The sequence below is a fragment of the Sparus aurata genome, chromosome 18 (genome assembly GCF_900880675.1).
Source record: "Sparus aurata chromosome 18, fSpaAur1.1, whole genome shotgun sequence".
Taxonomy (NCBI): domain Eukaryota; kingdom Metazoa; phylum Chordata; class Actinopteri; order Spariformes; family Sparidae; genus Sparus; species Sparus aurata.
In genome coordinates, this window is record NC_044204.1 from 6,513,561 (window position 1) to 6,527,712 (window position 14,152).

At 40.4% G+C, this 14,152-nt stretch overlaps 1 protein-coding gene across 1 annotated transcript in view; it reads right to left on the minus strand.

Annotated features, from left to right (window-relative positions):
* pcgf3 (polycomb group ring finger 3) overlaps positions 1 to 9,697 on the minus strand; it is a 77,436-nt gene extending 67,739 nt beyond the window's left edge. The window contains exon 1 of the mRNA XM_030396803.1: positions 9,558 to 9,697. The gene's annotated coding sequence lies outside the window, so the exon portion shown is untranslated. The remainder of the gene's footprint in view (positions 1 to 9,557) is intronic.
* Between the last annotated feature and the right edge of the window lie 4,455 nt (positions 9,698 to 14,152).

The window sequence follows — 14,152 nt, forward strand, 5'->3', positions numbered from 1 at the left end:
TATACAAGGTGTTCAAATCTAAAAGCTTTCATTAACTGGAGAAATCGGTGCAGGTGATTTCTTATCCCAAAAGTGAATTATTGATGTTCATTCATGTGTTGACCTGTATCATCCATTTAAGTCTAAAACTGTCATTCCTGGCTTACACCTGTCACTGAAAACACACACTGTTGAGAGAAAACCCCTCAGGTCAACATGGACATCCTCTGAGGCTCTTGGCCTGCTGACCTCCAGGATAATGACACCAAAGACTGTGGGGGGAGGGGGGAGTTCCTGGACACCACCACCCTCTGCAGTGGGAGCAGCTCTGCCAGGATAGGTCTTTGGAGGTCACGTCACTTTAGACGGCGGCAGCAGCGAGGACCACAACAAAATATAAGGAAATGGAAGGTAAACCTTACTTGGTAATACACCAACTGGCCACGAAAATACTTTTACCTTACTAGATTTGAAGATGCAAGGTTATTTCCACAACTGATTAATCGGCTGGCAGTTTTAATGATGGCGTTCATAATTTCACAAAACCCAGACTGAGGTCTTGAAACTTGCTTCTTTCGTCCCAACCAAAACACCGTTTACAACAATATCAAACATGACAGAAATACAAACTTTCCAAATGTTTTTTCAGTTTTTGACAAGAAGTCAGGAAATTTTCCAGCTTTATTAGTGGCAACAAAAAATGTTTTTGACAAGACGTCCGAACATTGTCCAGCTTTATATATTCAAAAGCGCAGTCTAATCTGCGGTGAAGAAGAGACTTGCTACAACAAGGAGGATGCAATGAGCCATTGCGTGGGTTTGCTAGTGAACAGGCTCGCTGTCGTGTAGCGCTGTCTTGCTTTTTCAGTTTTAACCACAAACTGTGGGCTCCAGGCCGCAGGCAAAGACAGGGTGAGTCTCACACAGACCCTGAGATGACAGTTATTACCCATTTACTGTACAAGCTGGGCCAAAGTACAAGGCAAGCACGTAATTAATTCCTCATTTGGCCTGCCGACGTTCATTTACAGAAGGCTTTCTGGGCTCGTTAAACTGACAGAGATGCTAAATAGTGCTGTCACTTGTGCATCGCTCTGTTGCAGAGTTTCAGGAGAAGTTGGTGCACACGCAGACCTTCGCTGACCCTTGACCACGTTTCATCAAGCAGCTGACAGACCGCTAAATAAAAGCTGACCTGTTATATTGTCTGTTTGGTGCTTTAAAGAGATCCAGAAAACTGCAGTTTAGTGTGATAGGAGCAGGTGAAAGTATGGGAATTAGACACACAATGCTGGAAAAATCATCGATCACAGTGTCTAATTTTATGTAACTGAAATGAAGTTAAACACTCTAAATTATACAACTGAAAGCGGAGTGGCACCGAGAAGGCAGAAGATTTTTAGAAAACTGAGTTAAAAGGTTTGTTTTTCATGTGTTGAACAAGTTCATCTGAAAGTCCAGTGACTCAACAAATAATACTTCAAACATTTTTATAACTGTCTGTTTCCTGGAGGCATAAACATATGGGGATTTAATAAATGGCCACAATAATCGATATCAATTTCAATGCTTTCCTGCAGTACAGGCCTGGCAGTTACATCAAACTTCCCATCAGAGCAAGCTGCGGGTGAAATGGCTTAATATGAGTTAACTGGCCAATTGAAAGAAGGAGAATTATGACAGAAATCCAGCATTGTAAAAGTGTTTGAAAGAACATCCTTGATTTTGGCAATAATGTCATAAACTATCCTTGAACAATCCAAATCAAATGGGCTTACAAGTGGAGCCATAAGCCATTTAGTCGATTGACAGGAAATGAGTTGTGAACTGTTTTGATAATCAGTAATTCAGTCATTTTTCAAGCAAAAACAGTCAAACATTTGTTGGTTCCAGCATCTTTTTTGCTGCCTGTCTTTGCCATTTATGAAATGAAGAAAATGTGGGTTTTGGAAACAGAAACAATTTGAAGATTGGGGCTCTGGGAAGTTCTGATGGGCATTTTATAAAATCTTTACACCTTATGGACTAAATGTTTAATTGTGAAAATGATAAGAGGATTAATCGATGGCTGCCAGGGTGGCGGTTACACCAGGAAACAAGAGGAAACTCCTCCAGAGCAGCTTTCACCATCCATACACCCAGAGTACACTGACTTATTTAACCAATAAGACTTAAAACAGACTTCTGTAGATGTCACCCACATTTAAGAAAGGTTAATGGTGTTTTCCTTTAATTAGAAGCAGACAGGACATCAAACTTAAAAACAGAACAAGAGAGAGTATCCTTCTGAAATCTCACTGACTGTTTTCTGCCGTGTCTGTCAGCTGGTGTTTTTCATGTCAACACAAAAGGCAAGTCAAAACAATCAAATTCACACAACTTGCTGACGACCATTTACTCAAGACGTTGACATAAAAAAAAGAAACTATCTGTGGAAGCTCAAGCAAGGCCATGAATCTTATCTGATCACCCGGTGTAGCCCCATATGAATGAATGATATCTATCTGATTCTATGTGGACTGAATACTGCTTCAGATGATTCATCCCACTGCCAAACCAAAGTCTAATTTAAACATTCTTGTTAGCGTTTTCTTCCTCTACTCAAATTAATCATCATATTTTGAATAAGTGTGGAATCTTATAAATAATGTTTGAGAATTTCATTACATCTGGTTCCACCGCAGAGTTTTTATTCACCTGTGGTCTTCATGCTGCTAAACATAATTTCAAAAGAAAGAAAAAATCTTGCTTTAGTGCATTTCATCACAACAGAATTCATCCACACATCTTTGTTAAGTATGTCTGCTCATTTTGACTAGATGTTAAACTTTAAATAGCTGGTAAGCTAACCACTAATGTACCAAGCAGCCTGGAAACTGCTAGTGATCATGTGTCACAATATATCTCCCTCTCTCTCCTTTTTATTTTCTTTTAACTGTGCCATTTATTCCCTCTGGCAGCTTGTTCCTAATATGGAACATCCTCTCAATAAAGAGTTATTAAGAGGGGCATATAAAAGGGCTCAGACTCTTAGGCTCACTCAGAGGTCAGCAACATTGAGGCTGCATGCTGTTGTTGGTCAACGGCACAAATTTGCATGTCAAACTAAAAAAAAAAAAAAAAAAGCTTGAGCTTGATGTGAAAAATGCCCTTATTTTGAACTAATCTCAGCAACCTCTCTACTTAAATGAATGGATTTTGCTATAACATTTCATGAGTTTAAGAGGTGTGACCAAACCTTTAGGCCGACAATAAGGCTGGATTTACACCACATTCTGCCAATGCTGCGGTTATGTGGGCAGAAGGGGGTTGCAAGGAAAAAAGCAGACACCTGCAATTAAAAAGTTGAAACAGGCTCGACACTTCTGCAAGGTATGAATGACTTAAACCATAGTTAATTGTAACATAATGTGTCATGTGGTTTCACTCAGTCTGGCACTGTGCACCAGTTTAAAAACACATCTATGGATGTCGACAGTCACAGTAGGACCGGCATGCTCGACCTACTGTGGCAGAGGCAGGACAGGAGATCAGAGGTAGGTAGAACGGTAGTAGCTGGGCTAAATGCTACAGACATTTCTTTGCGTAGTGCTAGGGCTGCACAAAAAATCGTTAAAAGAATCGCGATCTCGATTCACACATACACGTGATCTCATATCTACACACAGCGATTCTGAAGCATTTTATATCTCGAGCTGAATCACAAACAAATGCTCCTATTTTCCTCCCGGAAGCGCCCCCAAACGCAGCACGGCCACTGCCTCCTCCCTCAACCTGTGGTAAAGCGTCTTTACAACACGTGATTCGGTGGAGGAAGCCCGCCTGCAGTTGAGTGTATGGAAGGAGTGAGTGAGAAGCCGTTTTTAGACAGGGCAGCAAGCCGCCAATCTGCCCGTCCTTTTGGCGGCTAGGTCCGCGGTTTTAGACAGAGGGCGGCAAATTGGGTGTCTGTTTTGGTCCGCCGATTGGCCGCCTCGGAGGGTACACTTATTTCCTGTTGCTAGATGAGCAACTGGACAGCCGCTGAGATCAGGAGATGCTAGCGTCTCCTGGATCTCTAGCTGTATGGTTGTGTTAGCTTGTTGTTGTAGCCACAATCTAGGAATGGTCGCTACTTTCAAATTAAAAGCCCCCCGCTAAGAACCCAGCTCTAAACTCATATGGGGTGTAATGTAAAGCTCTTATTTTGAAGACAAATTCGTTGTCAACTGCTCACAGCCCAACGTCGGGCTTCACGTCACGTCACATGTTTACCTCTACCTCTGAGGCGGCTTTTGGAAATGGAAGAAAATTATGCCTCCGTTTTAGAAAGCCGATCACAGCAGCTATCACATATCACCTAGCTTAAGATACGGCCCCAATAAACACTGTACAACATGAGGTATAAAAGGATGCCCTCTCATCTTTGGAGACTAATTTTTTTTTTTTTATTTGTGTAAAAATAATTTCTCATCCAATGATAGAACTTTAAATGAACAAAAAAACATACTTTGGCAGAGGCATAGTAGTATCTGCCATACTACCATGTTTTTTTGTTTTGTTTTGTTGAAGTTCATCAGTGTAATAAACATTTTGTGAAAAAAATCGTGCCAGAGAATCGTGATCTCAATTCTAAGCAAAAAAATCGTGATCCACATTTTTTCAAGAATCGTGCAGCCCTACATAGTGCCATGTTTCACTTGTTTGTTCACACCTGTTTCCTGTCATTTTTAATCTGTTGGTGTGAACAAACTTTCACTAGTAGGACCTGCATGCTAGGAGAATAATAAGTACTTTTGCGGTGGGGTTCACAACACGTCACACACGGGCCAGGGATTGAGCTGCACTACCTGAAGTGAAAAGTAAGGAGAAACCGCCATAAATGGGAAAAGCAATAGATAATTAAGGGTCATGCTCAAGTGGCTTTCCATTCGTTTTCCCATATCACTTTTCATGCAATGATTAGCTGAACAGCCAATCAGACGGATTTTCACTGGCGATTCAAGGTGCTCACTCGGACTAATAGCCATTAACAAGCAGTGACTAGTGTAGGACAAAAAAAAAATTAAAATGGGGCCATAAACAATTACCAAAGGCCTGACAGCCAACCGTCAACCTGGTGTGTCAGAAGCCCAACATGAACAACACAAGTCTGGTGTTCACTATAGAAATTAACCAAGACATAGGATTAAATTTTCATTGCTGTGATAAGTTTAAAGTTGTAAAATTCTTTCTTATGTTATAAACTGCTGAGCAGTTCAAGGCCCGTAACAATACAGCCTTTTTAACCCCGTCTGAATTCCCCATACAATACAAATAAACTCTGCTGGTCTTGGACAGCCAAAACCATCGTTGAGTCCATCAGGAATTAAACAGAATTAAATCTGTCTTCACAAAACTGCACCTGGAATATAATTTGCTGTTTCTATAGAATTCATTTTCCAACTTCTTATCAAATGTTCAGAGAAACTGTGTTGAGGAGGAGGAAGAGAACAGCTTCTATAAACTGCAGCCTGATTTGCAGACAAGTGATTCTCTACAGTTGCTCAGTAGCTCATTTAGGAAGCTGCCTGAGATAATTTCCTGTCCAAGAAAAGACAAATGCATCTTCTGGCGCCTGTGCCGCTATTGAGTTTTTTTCATTATCAAGCACTACTGGTCCTAAAGAGGCCATATCCTGCTCGTCGGTCCTGTAGGGCCGACAGGGCCATTCCATCTGACTGCCCGGAGGGACCATTAACATTGTTTAAACACTGCGTGGATGCATGTTTTGGGGTAATAGATCAAAATAAATGTCTTTTTGATCATTTGCAGTTGTATTAAAAAAAAAAAACGTATTATCTATTATTCAATTTCAGGTCAGAGGTCAGCTGTCCAAAAAAGCCGAGGGTAATTTGGGGCTTCCCTGCAAAGTAAGCAGAAGTCTGACATGAAATGCAATGCTTGCCAGGTATGTGCGGTCATATGCAACAGCCATATCATATGGTATCTTTGAGTGAAGGCCAAGAAGCATTCGGCTGGCCAAGAACCATCATTCAGGTCAGCGAGGTCCTTCTGTGGGTTTTAAAACAAGCCCAGCAAGATGAGGTTTAGCTAGTAAAGTAACATTTCTGACTGATGTCGGTACATTTTTCCAAAAAAATAAAAATCTTAATATAGTTAAAAGTGCGAGTCAAAGCACCGTCAAAGGAGAAGCTGGACTCGGCAACATCAGAGCTCCGTCCTCTCTGATGGTATAAAGCCATCAGAGTGTCTCGGCTGTTGAAACACAGGCACAACGGGTGCAGTTTAGCAGCAGCGTGTTATCCAATTTGAAGCTATTGAAGCTTAAAAACGGCAGAAAATCGTAAAATAATAATTAATTAGCAGGCAACATGTGAGTCAAGTGCTTTCAACAAACAAGTCTGTAAGCCAGGTTATGGGGTTGTCTTTATGCAAAATTTCACTGCTGATTGGAGCCGCCAGTCTGCACACGATGACAACGCCTGGTGCAGCTTTAATGTCAATATACAGTCAGTGGCCTGATTTGAACTCAACAACTTGATTAATATCCTTTGGTTTCCCTGCATCAAATGTCTGCTCAGTACAGAGGTCTGTGGTTTATAGTGTGTCTATTGATGACATGATGTGGAGATCAAAAGATGTCTAGACGCCTACACTACCATTTGCTAAATTTAGCAGAGAAGTTAAAGATTTAAGACAACTAAGAGGGCGTCTACAGTGAAAATGTTTTAGGGTTGATTAACCTTTAGATCATTTCTTGAATAATCGATTAGCTGTTCAGTCTACAAATTGTCAGAAAAGGTGAAAAATGTTGATCAGTGTCTCACATGACATGTCTTGTTTTGATTGTGGTCCTGTGCAGTGGTAGGTTTATGTAAGAATATGGTTATTAAAGAGAGAAAGGTTAATCTAGGCTGACATCTTGTCAACAGGTAAGTCTAAATAAAAAGTAAAAGGATTCAGTGGTAGGTTTAAAGACTTGTTACATCAGAAATGTGGGCGTTAGTCCAGAACAGCTTGACTAATTTTGCCAAAAAGTAATCAAAAGATGGATACATAAAATAAGATGTTTGAGACAATTAAGAGTGCATAAAATTTAAATTAAACAGTATTTAATGACTTATGGCCCAATATTTTGAAATGTAAGACTTTTAAAGAACCTGCAGACACTCTAGATTACATGTTATTCAAGAGTGTTTCAATGACTATATCTAAATGTACAGCGCAGAACTCTCCATCCTCAGCTGAGAAATACTTTCAGAAATGTGTGTGTATCTAGGAAGTATAAAGCAGGACGCTGTACTGGACAGGGGGAGGGGAAATATTTTTTGTCATTGGTTTTAAGAAAATTAAGCTTTAAAATATCCCTAACATGCCTGACAAAGATCCAAACAATTTAAGATCAACAAAAATACACTGCTTTGAATTTGCATCACTTCTGACGTGGTTTCTCACAAATCAGTTAAATTAACGCATCAAAAATGATTTTTTTAAAAATGACCCAAGCCTGTATAACCTGATCTATGGGGGAGATACTAATAGATATATAGATCCTTTAAAAATCAGATTTTTGACAAAGATTCGCAACGCAAATTCCTTCACTGCACATGCAATATGTGTAAGCTACTCCAAGCATCTTTTCCCTGCATTACACTCTCTAATTGCAGTGTTCATCGCATCACACTTGTGTAACTTGAACCACAAATGCCTTTCAAACTCGTTGAGATGTGACAAAATTCTCCAACAGACGAATGTGAAACAGCTTTCTTCTTCTTTGAAGACTTAATTACAGACAAAAGTGACTTGATGAGACAGTGAGGCTGTTAATAAGTGGTGGAGACTATGCTTATTCATAGACAGTTGAAAAAACCTTCACTCCTCTACCTATTTTTTTTTGGCAGATACCAATACTGATAGGTACTGATTAAAAAATGTTGATACAGATATCAGGAAATACACATTTTTGGTAATGATCTGGGAACTAAACAGGGCATTTTAAGATTGTGAACTACTCCAAACATCTTTTTACTGCATTATAACCTCAGAGTTTAAGTTTTCATATTGCACCAAAATCGTCCGACTCATATATCATTCAGGATTTCAAATTACACTGAAGAAGCTATGAATACGCTAGTATTGTTCATTTTAAAAGATTAACTTCAAGACAAATGTTTCTTACATCACCCTGAAGTTCCTTCGCAGTGTCCATCACACTAATGTAACTTGAACCATAAATGACTTTCAAAATAGTTGAGATCAAAATGAGACAAAATCCTGCAACAGCTGAATGTGAAACAGCTTTCATCTTCATTTAAAGACTTAATTATAGGCAAAAGTGGCTTGATGAGTCAGTGAGGCTCTTAATATGTGGATGAGACAGTGCTTATAAACAGACAGCCAACAAACAATGCACTTGTCTACCTTCTTTTTTAGGCACTGATGTATTGATTAAAACATTCTGATACAGATATCAGACAAACTTAACTCGGAATTTAATAAGTGTGAACTTCCCCAAGCATATTTTTCCTGCATTATACATTTCACTGTAGAGTTAATTCTCAGTGTCCATCACGTCACACTTTTGTAATTTAAACCACAATTTACTTTCGAACTAGTTGAGATGTGACAAAATCCTGCAACAGATGACTGTGAAACAGCCTTCTTCTTCATATAAAGACTTAAATAGAGACAAAAGTGGCTTGATGAGCCAGTGAGGCTCTGAATACGTGGATGAGTCAATGAAACCTCCACTCCATGACCACATTTAACCCAGTTTTCACCTCCACACCTACAGCTTTTGACCTGCAAATCAACCTCACCATGCTTCCTGTGTTGTAGGGTCCCTTGTGAGAGAAAAGTTGAGGCAACCCCTGAATCTAACGCCTGGTGTGAGCTCGGTTCAGAGACATGCTCCTCTCTGTGTGATGGTTTAGATTTTTAGAAAACTGCACAGACTTGTTGGCTGCTCTCTGCATGCCTTTCCCCCCCACAATGTCACACAGGGCTTGCTGCAGCAGCAGCAGCAGTCTGGCGAGGGGCGACATCCACCCTGAAGGAAAAAAATGCACCAACTTTCTGTCTTGATTTAATCCGAACCTCATGTAGATCCTACACACACACACACAAACAAACACACACTGAACTTTGGACGGCAGGAGGCAGAGGTTAGCCTAATGGTGGACCAGGAGGCTTTTCTCAAGAACATTCCTGCTCAATGGGAAAGAAGAATTGGTGTTTGGCTGAGAGGAACAACAGCATTTAAACATGACGAGACAGGCAGAGAGGCGGCTGCCACAGCCTCGTCTCCGGCTCGGCTAGCCGTGTGTGCGGACCCGGCTAGCTTTAAAGCCGTCTTAACAAAGCACGTTTCCCCCTTAAAAAAAAACCCCATCCCCGGTGTGCAACTGCAGGGCCCGGCGCCGCCATACACCACCACATAGACACATAAAACAACACGTATAGCATGCCCCGTAGCACCAAGCGGAAAGAGACATGCGAAAAATGAGGAGGAGGGGGCTCGAACCGGGACCGTACACCGGTCGAACACCCGCCGAGGACGGAACATTAAGAGGGGAAGAGTAGTTAGGCGAACTAACCTGTTCGGGAGCAGCACGGTCCGCTGGATATTGGGTTGAATCCGAGTTAAATCCACTATCAGTAAAACAAAGAGGCGAAAATGACCGAGCGGCCGCGGAACAGGCCGAAACAGCACTCCTGGAGCAGGGTTGCGCATGCGCAGACGCGCCGCCGGAGGTGGAGGGGGAAGAGGGGGGTGGGGTGAGAGAGTGCAACTAATTTTTAAACATCGATCCGCTGAGTGTGTCATTCATTATTCATCTTTAAAGGAAGTCAGTCAGTGTTTTCACCGTGTGTGGGACACAGCAGTCAACGAGATACAAATAATACAGCTGTTAAATTAATAAGCAGCACTGATTCAGTCAAATCTAGCCTATATGATGACCAGAGTAGATCCACAAGAATGTTAAAGCTCTCGGTCACTCTGTCTGTCGAATTAATTTATAATCAGCTCTGATTCAGTCAAATCTATATGATGACCAGAGTAGATTCACAGAAATGTCAAAGCCGTCTGTCAGATGAATTAATAAGCAGCACTGAATCAGTCAAATCAATATGAATTCAAATCAAATCATTTTATTTATATAGCCCAAAATTCACAATCACATAGCCTCAGTGGGCTTTACAAACTGTACAGCGAACAACATCCTCTGTCATTTGACCCTCGACAACTTGTCATATTGAGAAAAGCATTTAAACAGGGGGGAAAAAACGACGGAGGAAACCTGAGAAAGAGCCACGGAGGGGGGATCCTTCTCCCAGAGTGGACAGACATGCAATAGATGTTGCACGTGCAGAACCGAACCACAAAATCACAGCTTACAGATTGCTTTGACAGAATATCTGATAGAAATTATTATATATGTAAAGTGTGTGGATCCAGGAGACGACTGGGCAGGCCTTGGCATGGCCAAGTGGTGCCTGAGCTACACAACCTCCTCTCCACCTCCTGGAAGAGGGCAGGCCATGCAAGATAATTAGCAGTAAAACAGAGAAGATCAAAGTGAAGAGGCAATCACATTTTACAGAAATACAGATATAAGGAGATATTAAAACAGAGGAGAACAATGATCCAGCGGAGCCCAGGGAATGACGATCCAGAACCGTCAATATGTGAGGCGGCAGGAGCCAGGAGAGGCAGATGACCCCAGGGGCCCGTGGTCCATCAGAAGGGAGCCCCGCGTGAAAAGAGAGGAGGTGGAGAAAGAGGAATAAGCAGATTGTTTCTCGTCAGCAGGACAATGCGAATTCTAATATGATTCACATTCTGAGTGCTGTATCATAGGCAACTGGACGTCTTTCAGTTTCTTGAAAATGTTTCAGCTCTCATCCAAGAGGCTTCTTCAGTTCTAACTAACTGGAGGGGAGTAGCAGGCTTTTAAACTCTGTGTGTCCAAGGCTAAACGGTGGGTTTGAAGGGGCACTGTGTCATTTTGGAGAATAAATTCAAACTCAAACATACAACATTAACAAGGTAATAACACAAATGGGGTCTTCTCTGGCCTGAGAGCCATCCTCCACCCACAGTTGAGAAGCTTTTGGTGAAGTCGTGCTGACAAACCAACCAACAAACAAACAGAAGGACACAGGTGGGAACATAAGCGCCTTGGAGGAAGTAAATATCAACAAGTCAACCAAAATTGACTTAAGTAAAAAACACTTAAGTTGCTCGTATGAATATTGGCTACTTCGGATCGGATCGTTTCTTAAACTCACACACTCACAGACAATCCCATCCAGCACTTTGATCAGTGTCGGAGGTATTGTCTGATAGTGATATCTGTCTTGGAACAACTGTCATCTGCTTTGGGAAATGCAAAATAGATAAATGAAAACACAAGTTGCAATCACCCAATTCGAAATCAGGTCAAATAAATAGCACTTTGTACTTTAATTCAGTAATTTTAATCCTAAACCTATATATTTAAACTTGACATAAAAAAAGTAGCTTTCAAACACATTTTTCACTATCAGAGGAGGATTTATAAATCAACAAAGTGATTCCTTTCTGTCATTGGTTTTTGTTATCAGAAATGCTGCATTTAGCAAAAGAATTACAACTGATTACGTGTCAATATAAGTCTTGTGAAGGTTAGAAATTTGAAAATGTCTGTGGTTTGGTTAAGGTTAGGGCTGGTTGGGGTTAGGTCGAGATTTGGTGTGGTTATGGTGAGGGTAAGAGCGTGGGTGGGATTGCAGTCTCTGCCCCCGCACTCTGTCGGGATCCTTAAAGCATGTGGTTGAGCTTTTGTCATGAAATATGGCCCGCTGCACTCTCCTGACTGGAAATAATGATGGCGAATTAAAAAACAAAAATCTTTTTATAGCACAACCACATGCCAACATCTGCTGATCCTCTGAGGTTTTAAATCTTTGCAATTCCCATCTGTGTTTCCACACAATGCTGCAGCCATGTTCACTCTGCAGGACGTACAGTAACTCAATTAAAACCTTTCCGGAGATGCGGTCGGAATAATTTGATGTGCTCGGATTCAAATCGGAGAAAGAAGTTACAAATAACGTTTTGTTGTGTGCAGGACTGTCCGTAGCCATGGAGCCAACATTCAGAATTCCGAAGGGAATCTTTTTTGTCCCCACGGAGCCCAAAGGATACTGAAAGACATCACCCACCCCAGCCACAGTGTGTTCACCCTGCTGCTGTCTGACAAAAGGTACACGAGTATCCATTACTGTACCACCAGACTACAAAGCAGCTTCTTTGCTCATACTCCTGAACTCATCCTCCAATAAAAAACGTGTTTTTCTTGTGTAGCACAAAGGGATTAAAATTTGCATTTTGATATGCAACCCTGATACTTTGCACCTATAGTTTGTAGATTTGCAGTTTGCAGAAGCCCCGAGATCCTGAATTCACTTGAAACGTTATTTACACTCTTTTGTTTAAAGCTGAAATCATAACTGTAATTTCTAAGCTATAAGTGTTAACACACACGTCGTCTGAAGTGGATGCAGGGACTTGACCCAGGTCAAGGATGTAAACAACATCTTTTCAAATCTCTTTTGGATCTCAGCACTTCCAGACCTTTGGGGAGCTGCATGGAGCCGTTTTATGCTCCTTTTTGGTTGATTTTTAAATTCTTAAACATTTTTAAAAAATGCTGCAACACTGTTTTACTGGGACGCTTCTGAAATGTTTCGAGTACAAAACTTCACCCACCTTTCCATCAGCATTAGGGTGAGCATAATGGCTGAATGATCATTTGTGAGTGAACTGTTCCTTTAATGCTTCCATATAATAGCATAACAGCGTACATGTTTTTGTATGGAGTACTTTTACTCTGAATAATTTAAACATATTTTCCTTATTATACATTTATACCTTGAATCAGGTAGGATGTTCAACTTTTACCTGTAAGGACGTGTTTTAACTGTGTGGAATTAGTATTGTGTGGTGAAGATCTGATTACTTCCTCCACTGGCGTGAACAGCATGTATTGACATAAGTTGTTTTTTTGTTTTTTTTTCTTTCTGAAAAACAGAATTAGTGGAGACTAAAAATGAAGCATTTCTAACATTTGAGTATTTTCTTGAATTCACGCTGAATCCTTCTTGTTGTGAATTTGATGGTTCAATTTGTTTTACAGTTGACATAATAAATAACGGAAGAGTAAGTTTGATAAATAAGCATAAATCAGTTTCATGTGTCAGTTGCGGATATTTTACTTAGTTTCATCAAAACTAAACAATGTGACTCAGAGACCTTCACAAGTTGTTACGGAGAGGCAGCAGTGTGTGTGCTGTTCTGCTGTGCAGGCAGAGAAGTTGAAGAGGTGAAACCTCTCACTCTGTTCAAATTACCAGTTTCAAGAAAATCTCCAGTAGGAAGATTATGTGATAAAATAACTTAACAATGAAAGGATCTTTGAAAACAAGCAAAGGTGCTTGGAGTACTATCAATGAAGTGAAAAACCACAGCAATTGTTATTGATCTAAAAAAAAAAAATGAAACACAAACATTGTTGGCTGAGAAGGAGAGCATAATCAGAACAAAACAAACATTCATATCTGTCCTCCTGTACATAATTGAAATATTCTATGTCTGATATACTCTAATGTTTTGCAGAATATGTCTTTGACTGACTCCCAAATGGGACTACAGGTAAACCCAGTGTATTGCCAGGCTGAGGCACATTAGCTTTAAGAGTTACAAGTTTGCAGAGGTGTCATTCACACTGGGGATGCGGGGACCAATTTTGTTCCCATCACCTGCTGAAAGAATATGTGGTTTATGGAACATCTATATGAATTAATGGCACTTATTTGGAATAATTTGCCCTTAAAATGTCCTTGAAGTGTATCATCATTATACATTGTAGGTGAAATTATCTTGGCCCTTATGTCCCCACCATTATTCAACATATAGTGACACCCTTGCAAGTTTGATTTGATAATAACAGCCTTTATAAAATACCTTTAGACCCTATATAACCCTCAATATCGATGATGAAAACGGCATAGGAGATTCAAAAATATATAAATATATATATACATATATGAATATTGAAAGAGAGTCACAAAGGTTGTGTATAAAAGAGCAGAATCTTTGAATACTTTATAGCAGCCATATATCCATTCATTCATTTCATTCTTACAA